At 37.7% G+C, this 9,191-nt stretch overlaps 1 long non-coding RNA gene across 1 annotated transcript in view; it reads right to left on the bottom strand.

The window, feature by feature from the left end:
- Window positions 1–262: 262 nt before the first annotated feature.
- LOC311600357 overlaps window positions 263–9,191 on the bottom strand; it is a 29,045-nt gene continuing 20,116 nt past the window's right edge. The window contains exon 3 of the long non-coding RNA XR_014780218.1: window positions 263–351. This is a non-coding gene — a long non-coding RNA (uncharacterized lncRNA). The remainder of the gene's footprint in view (window positions 352–9,191) is intronic.

Genomic DNA, 9,191 nt, shown 5'->3' with positions numbered 1-9,191 from the left:
TTCTAACATGAAGCCAGAACTATTAAAAAGACACAGAACTAAAGTCACTATATGTGGAACATTATCTTTCACTAATGCAGGTCTGTGAAAAAAATATTTTGTCGGTGTTTTAAATTCTCAAGCCAGTATTGGTCAAATAGCTGTGAAAAATGTTCCAAAAGCCTAAGAGATCATTTCATTTTAAAGGATTTTAGAAAATTTTAAAACTGTTATGTTCAAACTGAGTCATCATCAGAATAATGTTAGTATCTATAACAACATACCTTAGATATATTTTGCAAAGAAGAAAAGTCCATTTCAATTCACTGTGAGGTTGTAGCCAATGGCCATTTGGCCACAGTATTTCTGGTCCTGTGGTGAGAAAGAACACAATGGTGATGGATGGATGGTGAAACAATGTTGGCTGGGAAGCAGGCAGAGTGAAAGAAAGAAGCCAGGGAGGGAAAGTACTGTGCAAGAGCACACCTTCAGGGAAGTCTGACTAGACTACCTCGTTTCCATCACCTGCTGAGCCCAGTGAGTAATGAAGTCCACAGATGGGTTGGCCTGAATCCTCATGATTCAAACACTTCCTAAAAGCCCTGCTTGTAAACACTGCTTTATTGAGGACTAAGTCTTCAACACATGTATTTGGGGAAACACTTAAAATCCAAACCATAACGGTGGGTGTCAACTGCAATTTCAATGTAGAAATCTAATAAGAATCTAAATGAGTTTTTCTGAAGCCATAAACTAAAAATATACCATAATAGTGTGTCCAGATGACATTTATGAATGTGTTTCCCATGTAAATAATGGCAACCTTGGACTAAATTCCAACCTCAAAAAAAGGTGTTTATTTTCATATATATATATTTTAAAGGAAAGAAGTAGTAACAACAGCTAGCCTGTTTTTCCAATTAGAGGCGCCTTCTCATTTGGTTTCCTAGACAAGGGAACAAGATTTTGTTTATGTGCCACATCAACAGAAGTCCAACCAACTGAGTAAGACAACAAAAGTAAGCTCATTCAAGTATGCTTAGGTAAAAACAAAACCGAGGAAAGTGGTTTATGTTAAGCTTGAATAGGATTACCACCAAGCTGGATAGCTTCCCTGAAACCCAGGGCCATTTTCTCCTCTGGCACTGCATTCAGGGTACTGTTCCAAATGCAGCACTCCACTTCACCCACCTAGCAAGACTGCACAAAAATTGCACTTTGGACACAGGTTCTCATGGACGCAAAGGACCAGATAGGTATCTTTTTTTTTCATTTCATTAATTCATTAACTTATTTACCTTACATCCCAATAGCAGCTTCCTCTCCTCCCTTTTCCTCCCCTCCCTCAATATCCACTTTTTCCTCAGAGAAGGGGAGGCCTCCCATGGATATCAACTCTCCTTGCAGTAGGACTAGGTACATCTTCTACAATTAGGATAGACTAGGCAGCCCAGCTAGGGGAAAGGAATCCAAAGGCAGACTACAGAGTCAGGGACTGCCCCTGATCCTGCTGTTAAGTATTTTTGTTGTTGTTGTTGGCAGGATAACTTTCCTTTTGTCCATTCTGCGAAACCTTTTCTCCCTGCCTGCTTTTCTATGAGTACTTCAACCCCTCTGCGAAAACGCCTTAGATAATTCATTCAGGAAAAGTTCTACCTTAATCGGAATGCTTTCAATGTCGCCTTTACGAAATGGCCAGAGAATTTAGTTTCACTACTTAGCCCATAGAAGCTTTGTTTCATAGAAATCTTTGGTTATGAAATTTGCATTTATTTGTAAATGTTATTCTGCCATACATCCAAATATTCCTTTGCTCAACATTTCTTTATATTAGTTAAAATGATACCTGACATATGCTCATTGAAAATGATTTGAAGAACAAAAAAGGTATGTAGATAAATTTTCTTCAATAATACATGACCATACAAGTGTCACAGAAACACTCTCTACTGTGAAAGGCATTAATTTAGGTTTAAACAACATTGCAAATCAAAAATGAAGATGAAGGCATTAAGACTCTGTTTTTCTTTGTTCTAAACAGCAATAAACTCCACAATTTGGGAAAGAGACAAGAGGGAGTGATGAAAACATTTTATTCCTAACAGTTGTCTCTCATATCAAGAGCCTCCCACAAATGCAGCTCTCTTTCCATCCAGAACCAGTCAATATTCTGCGTGTGCAAACAGACTTACTAGGCCATTTAAGTATTAGCATTTGAGTTCTGAGGAACAAAGCCACTAAATTAGAATAAATTTTTTTCTTTTTCCTCCAGCCTCCCACCCAAACTACTGTTTCTACTCTACTTCCTCTTTTGGTAGGACTTTCCTAGTGGTCAAAGATAAACTTGTGAAAATCCAAATACCACGCCAACTTTCTTCTTAACCTCTAAGCAATCGGTAGCTCTTTATTCTATTTACATTATTCACTTGTAGCACATTCTTTTGACAGATTTATTTCATAAACACTGCACTCCCTGCTCTGCCAGCAGAGCCAGGTTAGGTTTCCAGCACGCACATGGCAGTTCACACTGCTCTGCAACTCCAGTGGGGCAGGACCAAACCTCTGTGGAATCCATAGAAGCATTATCCTCAAAGTGAGCAGCCCAACCTGAGCAGTCAAGAAGGAAGATAATAACAACAGCAGCAATGCCTCTTTTTTAATTCTCTGCCGCAGTGGTTTGATTTTGTTTTGTTGCAAGGTCTCATTAAGTTGATGAGAATGCTTTGACTGTAGTCTGTAGCCCACTCAGGCTTCAGACTGATTTCCTTGGCCCAGGCTCCCTCCTTGGAGGGAGAATTCTGGCCTCACTGCACAATGAGCTTCGGTTTATGGTATTTTTAAAGAATGGTTGGTTTTACTTTCTATGTGTTTATGTGCTTGAGTGTACATTGGCATAAATGTGCCCTCAGAGGTCATGAGAGGTCATCTGAGTCCCCAAAACTGGAGTGTTCTGAGCCGTCATGTGGGTACTGCAAATCCAAACTGGCTCCCCTGCCAGAGTGGCAAATGTTCTTTATCACAGAGCCATCTATTCACCCCTTTAAGTTTATTGTAAAGAAAAATTGGACATATCATTCCTCTAACATAAAGCTGTCAGTGCTATTTTAGACAAGATAATCCATAGCACCACCTATTTACTGTCCATGTCCATGCCTTGAAAACATGTTAAACTCTACTACCCATATGTTTATAGAGTCTGCCAAATGAGCTATGATTCTTGCTTCTGTTGAGCATAGGTGTAATAAATGTCAGTCCCAGTATTGCCCACCCACAACAAATACTCACTTCATTTCAGGATTAAGAGAGTTCTTATATTTTCATGTATTTTAACAATTCACATATATTAAGACAAATTAAAGTATGTCTTAATTTGTTATGGTTTTCAAAAGAAAGCACCTCAACTGGATATCTTAACAGAGCGTAATTATCGTTTTACAGTTCTGGGGGGGGGTCAATGCCCAAGATCAAAGGTCTGTTTCGGACCTATGACACAGAACCTGTTCCATGCCTCCCCTAATTTCTGTTGGCTTACTGAATATCTGTGATGTGTCTTTGTCGAGAAAAGCATCATCTTAATCTATAAATTCAGCTTCTCTTGATTCTTGTTGTGTGTATCATCAATCTGCCAATAAATTTAATCTGACTGTTCTACTGTTTGAGAGCCCACCAATTTTTTTTTTACATTTTAACTTAATTACTTCTGAGACAGTCTTACCTCTAAATAAAGACATATGCTATAGAAAATCCACACATGAGTTTTTTTGGTACATTCAACCCACAGTGATCTGTATAGACCCATTTCAACACATATGTCTCCATACAGCAAAATAAAAATTGATGAGGTAGACTAACCTCCTATAATTTGTTCAGTTTTCTATTAGAGTTGTAAATATCTGAGGCAGGCTACATTGTAAAGTAAAAAAGAAAAAAAGGCTTGCTTTGGTTTATACTTATTGAGCACAAATTCAAAGAATTTTAACAGACTCTTGCAATGCCTTTATACTGCATTATACGGTAACAGAAGTATATCTACACCCGTCATGTTCTCTCTCTCTTTCTCTCCTTTTCCTTATGAAGCCTGCATAATTACATCCTAATTACCTACTGAAATTTGATCTATAACTTCCCATATGCCAAACTTTTAAACACCATGCTTCCATCTCCATATCACTATCACTATTGCCTTAGTGTTTCCATTGCTATGATAAAACATTATGACCAAAATCAGACTGCAGAGGAAAGGGCTCATTTCACTTCTACTTCTACATTTTAGCCTATCACTGAAGACATTCAAGGCAGGAAGACAGGAACCTGGAAGTAGAGACCATGAATAAACACTGCTCATAGGCTTCCTCAGCCTGAGTTTCTATGCCATGCTGGAGCAGCTGCCCAGGGTGTCTACCACAACTTATAAGCTTGGCTCTTCTATACCAATCTTCAGTCAAGAAAATATCCCACAAGCCAATCTGGGAGGGGTATTTCCTCACTTGAGTTTCTTTCTTCCCAAATGACTCTAGTTTCCCAAGTGGACATATAAATAGATGATTTATAGACAGACAGAAAGATGGATAGATAGATGGATACATAGATAGATAGATAGATAGATAGATAAACAACCAGAGGACAACACTGTATATTGAAATTTAAATTACATGGTGTTGAAGGGCAAAGCATTTTCAATCTATAACAATGAACTTAAGATTGTAATATATCGTCAGTGTTTCCTTGGCTAGGTGTCTACTTCCCCTCTCCATGTGGTGATGCATCTGGCTTTAGTTTACATGAATTTTTTTTGCCTGCTGTCATAACTGCTGTGAGTTTATTTATGCAGCTGGCCTATAATATACATAGGACCCTGTTTTCTTGTTTTCATTCAACTGCTGGGAAAGTGAGCTTCAGTTTTCTTTAAACGTACGGCTACTGGTGGTTTGACCACAATCCAGTGGAAGGATATAGAACTTTGACCATATGAATAACCCAAATTGAACTTGATGGATTAAATAAAAAAGAATGCACATTGCTAGGTGAGTGGGGAAGAGATGTAGATCTGGGAGAAGTTGGGGAGGAGATGAAAATGCTGGAAACTTATTGTTTGAATTCTCAGCAAACTAAAAGAAAGGTAATAAAATTTATGATTACAGGAAAATGGTATACTTATTTAAAAGAAGAAAGTTATGTAAGACTCAAATATATGTCCAATAGCACAAAACCGAAGAACATTCATTTCTTCCTGAATAATGCAAAAACATTAGATATGTTGCAAACTATTTGAAGTCTTCAAAATTATTTAAAATCCTCACTTCTCAATAGTATAAGCATGAGAAATAACAATGAACAAAAGAAAAAGAAAGCAAGTAGATAAAAGACATCAAAGATAGACTGGCTGGCTAACATGGTCCCTATCTACGGTTTAGAAATATAACCATATTCTCATATTGATATGTATTTGACAAAATTAACTGATATACTCTTTTATATGCATGTGTTATTCATATTTTTATTTTCTGTTAATTAGAAATAACTCCATTAAGTGAAATATCCCATCATTTAATTTCCTCTTTTCTCTCTGTTCTTTTTCTGCCATATTTCAAATCAGACTATTTGTATGTGTATACTATTATACTATATAATTATATAATATCATACATATTAGCATGGTTTCCTGATATATGTGAAGTAAAAATATTTTTTTATTTCTGAGAAAATACTGCACATAACTTGACAACCAACCGAAGTATTTCTTTACAAGAAAGATAAAAAGTATTAATTTTAATATATTCAAAGAATGTATCAAATAAGTTCTTGGGGCAGAGTGATGTCTCAATGGTTAAGAACTCCTGCTGCTCTCCTCAGGACTAGAATTTAGTGTCCCACACTCATGTGCACAATCACCTGTCCAATTCCAGGCCATCTGATGTCCTCTTACACCATTTATGACCCTTCCACACATACTACATGTACTCAAACTGATTCACACCCATGTGTAAATAAAAATAAAAATTCACCCTTTAAAAATTAAGTATTTTCTGTCTCTTAATATATTTCTCATTGTTCTATCATGCTTACCAAGTGTTTAAGAATTTGTAGGGAAGCTGCTCATTACCATCCGCCATTTAACAAGTAAGATCAAGTAATCATAACATATGTCATCCTGTGAGGCAATATGAACTAAACTCTCCCCTTTTTATATCTTAGCATGCTTTAAGACAGACAGTTAATTTGTTTAGAATATAAATTCTAAGGATTGTAGTCTATACCTACAAAGCTCATGTGTTGACAAAAACAAATGGAATTAAAAAGCTAAATTGAAGTTAGGCTCTTGAACTGAAACATCTCCTCTTAAGTATAATAAGACTTAAAAAGCTACAAGTACTTATAATTCCAAGTCAAGCCATAGTATTGTTGTTTTTAACAAAATGTCAATCATTTAATTTTACCAATAAATATTGTTGAAGTGAAAACCTGCTAACTCAGAGAGGCAGTGAAAGGACCTCAGCCAACATTTCAGAAGAAAAAAGCTAGCGCTCCGTCTCCACAGCATCTCAAAAACCCCTAAACTGAGTGTTCTCTTTGACTTCCTGTGTGTCTCTCTATATACCCTTTTGAGCTCTTCATCTTCTCTATGGTTTATTTCTATATTCACTTTCTGTCAACTGGCTTGCTTGACCTAGGGTTAACTTTATTCAATCCTATTTTGGGGGGACGGGTGGGTAGAATTAAAGGTGGGTGCTAGGCCTGAGCCACACCACAACTAGAAACAGCTTTTGTTTCCAGTAAATAATACAATCTCAGGAGCTCATAGTGTTATTAAATATCCTGCAACAGACTGGAGCCTGAAGCTAAGGAAAAAAAAAAAACATTGATCCAGTCTTTATTTAATTTTCTCAGATTTAATCATGTCAATAATTTTGATTTTAATATAACCTGGGAGGTTTTTTTTGTACCTCTGTTAAATTATGCATCCAAGCTAACTACCTACTTCCTCAGTCCCAAAGCTAGGTATTTATAGTAAATATCCTTTTCTCTGAATACTTCATGTTGGAATAGAGATTTGCTCATTAAAAATGCTAAAATTCTCTTTGTGTTTTCATTTTGCATATGGAGCCAAGAATTTTATTTTTCTTTTTGTTTAATGAAGCACTACGTCATATCCAGCCTCAATAGATATTTACTGAATTTACTGACATGGTGGGGTTTGGACTACTGTTAACTTGATGGTGGTATCTGAAGTTTATGTAGCTCACTGAGTGATGTGAAAGCTTTTAATAAAGTCACTAAGACATCTTAATATCTTCGTCAGTGTTGATGTGAAATGTCTATATAGTGTGCTTTGGAAAGCATGACTGCAGTACTGATTGAGGAATGGTAGAGCCTGTGAGCAGAAGATGTATAGCTTTGTTTGCTGATAAGTTGATAGGTTGTATTAAATATATATCTGTATACATATTTAATTTTTGATGCACAGCTTTATTGCTGTAAGTACAATTGAGACGAGCAGATCCACTTGCCTTTCATGTGCATTGGAACGACGCGTTTACCAGGTTCCATTAATATGTAGAAGGTTTCCGTGCTTTGGCTGGGAGTCATTTATGGAAAAGAAAGGCTCAAGTGATCATATGTCCCTGTCTGAGAGGATATTCATCCTCATCAAATTGCTTGTGCTATTTTTCTCCTTGGCATTCCTGCCAAAGACGGCACTGGCGTTAAAAGGCAATTATTTCTCAGTGTTAGAATACTATAAGGTTTCTGAGCCACACCACAAAGAGGATCACAAGCCTCCTACTGGAACAGTGCTGACTGGGGCTTTTCACAGCACAGACTGGCTAATGGAGCAGCCTGCAGGAGCCCTGGCTCTTTTGCAAGAGGAAATTTCCAATATTTTACAGAGCAATGAGTAGAAATGGGAAACCTTCATCACACATCTACATGTTAAGGTAATTTCCTCCTAAAAATTTCCATTAAAATGCTGTCTTAGAAGTGGCGTTGTTCTGAAAGCACTTACTGAAGCGCCGTTCCGCAGCCCTTTCATAGAAAGCGGTTTCGCAGACAATTTGGCCCGCCATTTGGAATTATACTCTCCATGTTTTATTTATACAATCAAAGCTTTAAACATGTAGGATTTCCTAAGACTCCTCCGTTTAGCAAATCTCAGTTTGTAAAGGAAGACTGGAACGCATTAAGACTGGAAATGACTCGCTCCATAGCTCTGATCACATGGTGACAGAACCGATGTTGGTTCAATCTTGGGATTTCTTTTCTGCCACGGGAAAGTGCAAGGATTAATTTTCCAAACTAATGCAGAGAGAATTTCTATCACATAAGATGAGGCACCTGCAGGGGTCCTCTAATCCAGAAAAGTTTCTTTTCCCAGCTACAGCACAATTTTTAAATTTGTTGATTTATTGTAATTCATTCACCTTACATCCCGGTTGTTAACTCTCACTCCTACCTTCCTGAATCCTCTTCCTCTGTGTGCCCGCAGGGCCTCCCCGCCCAGGAGAAGTGATCAAATCAGGGGCACCAGAGTTCCCGTCAGAGGCAGTCCCGCTCCCCCCACAACCTTGGAGAATAAGCTGTTCATTAGCTATATCTGAATGGGGAGTCTAGGTTCCTTGGTTGGTGCATCAATTTGTGCAGCCCCAGACCTGGGTTGAGATGAGCAGTCATTGATGGTATCACCGTGGGGCTCCTGAACACTCTGGGTCCTTGATTTCCCCTTCTTCCACACTACTCTCAACGCTCCAGCCAAAGCCCAGTTGGGGATCCCAGAATCTATCCTGATCTCCCTTTGGGTGGAGTCTCATAGAGGACATCTATGTTGGGCTAATATCCACTTGTAAGTGAGTATATACCACGCATGTGTTTTGGGGTCTGGGTTACCTCACTCAGGATGATCATTTCTAGTTCCATCCATTTGCCTGCAAATTTCAAATTTTCCTTGTTTTTTAATAACTGAGTAGTATTCTATTGTGTAAACATACCACAGTTTCTTTATCCATTCTTTGGTTGAGGGACATCTAGGTTGTATTCAGATTCTGGCTATTATGGATAAAGCTGCTATGAACATAGTTGTATGGTAGAACATCTTTCAGGTATATGCCTAATAGTGGTATATTTAGGTCTTGAGATAGCACTATTCCCAATTTTCTAAGAAAGTGACAAATTGCTTTCCAGAGTTGTTGTAAAGTTTGCACTCCCACCAGCAATGGAGG

This window comes from Acomys minous, assembly GCF_964271855.1.
Source record: "Acomys minous genome assembly, chromosome: 6".
NCBI lineage: Eukaryota > Metazoa > Chordata > Mammalia > Rodentia > Muridae > Acomys > Acomys minous.
The sequence above is the reverse complement of the archived record's forward strand: the minus strand, read 5'-3'. Positions and strand labels throughout refer to the sequence as shown.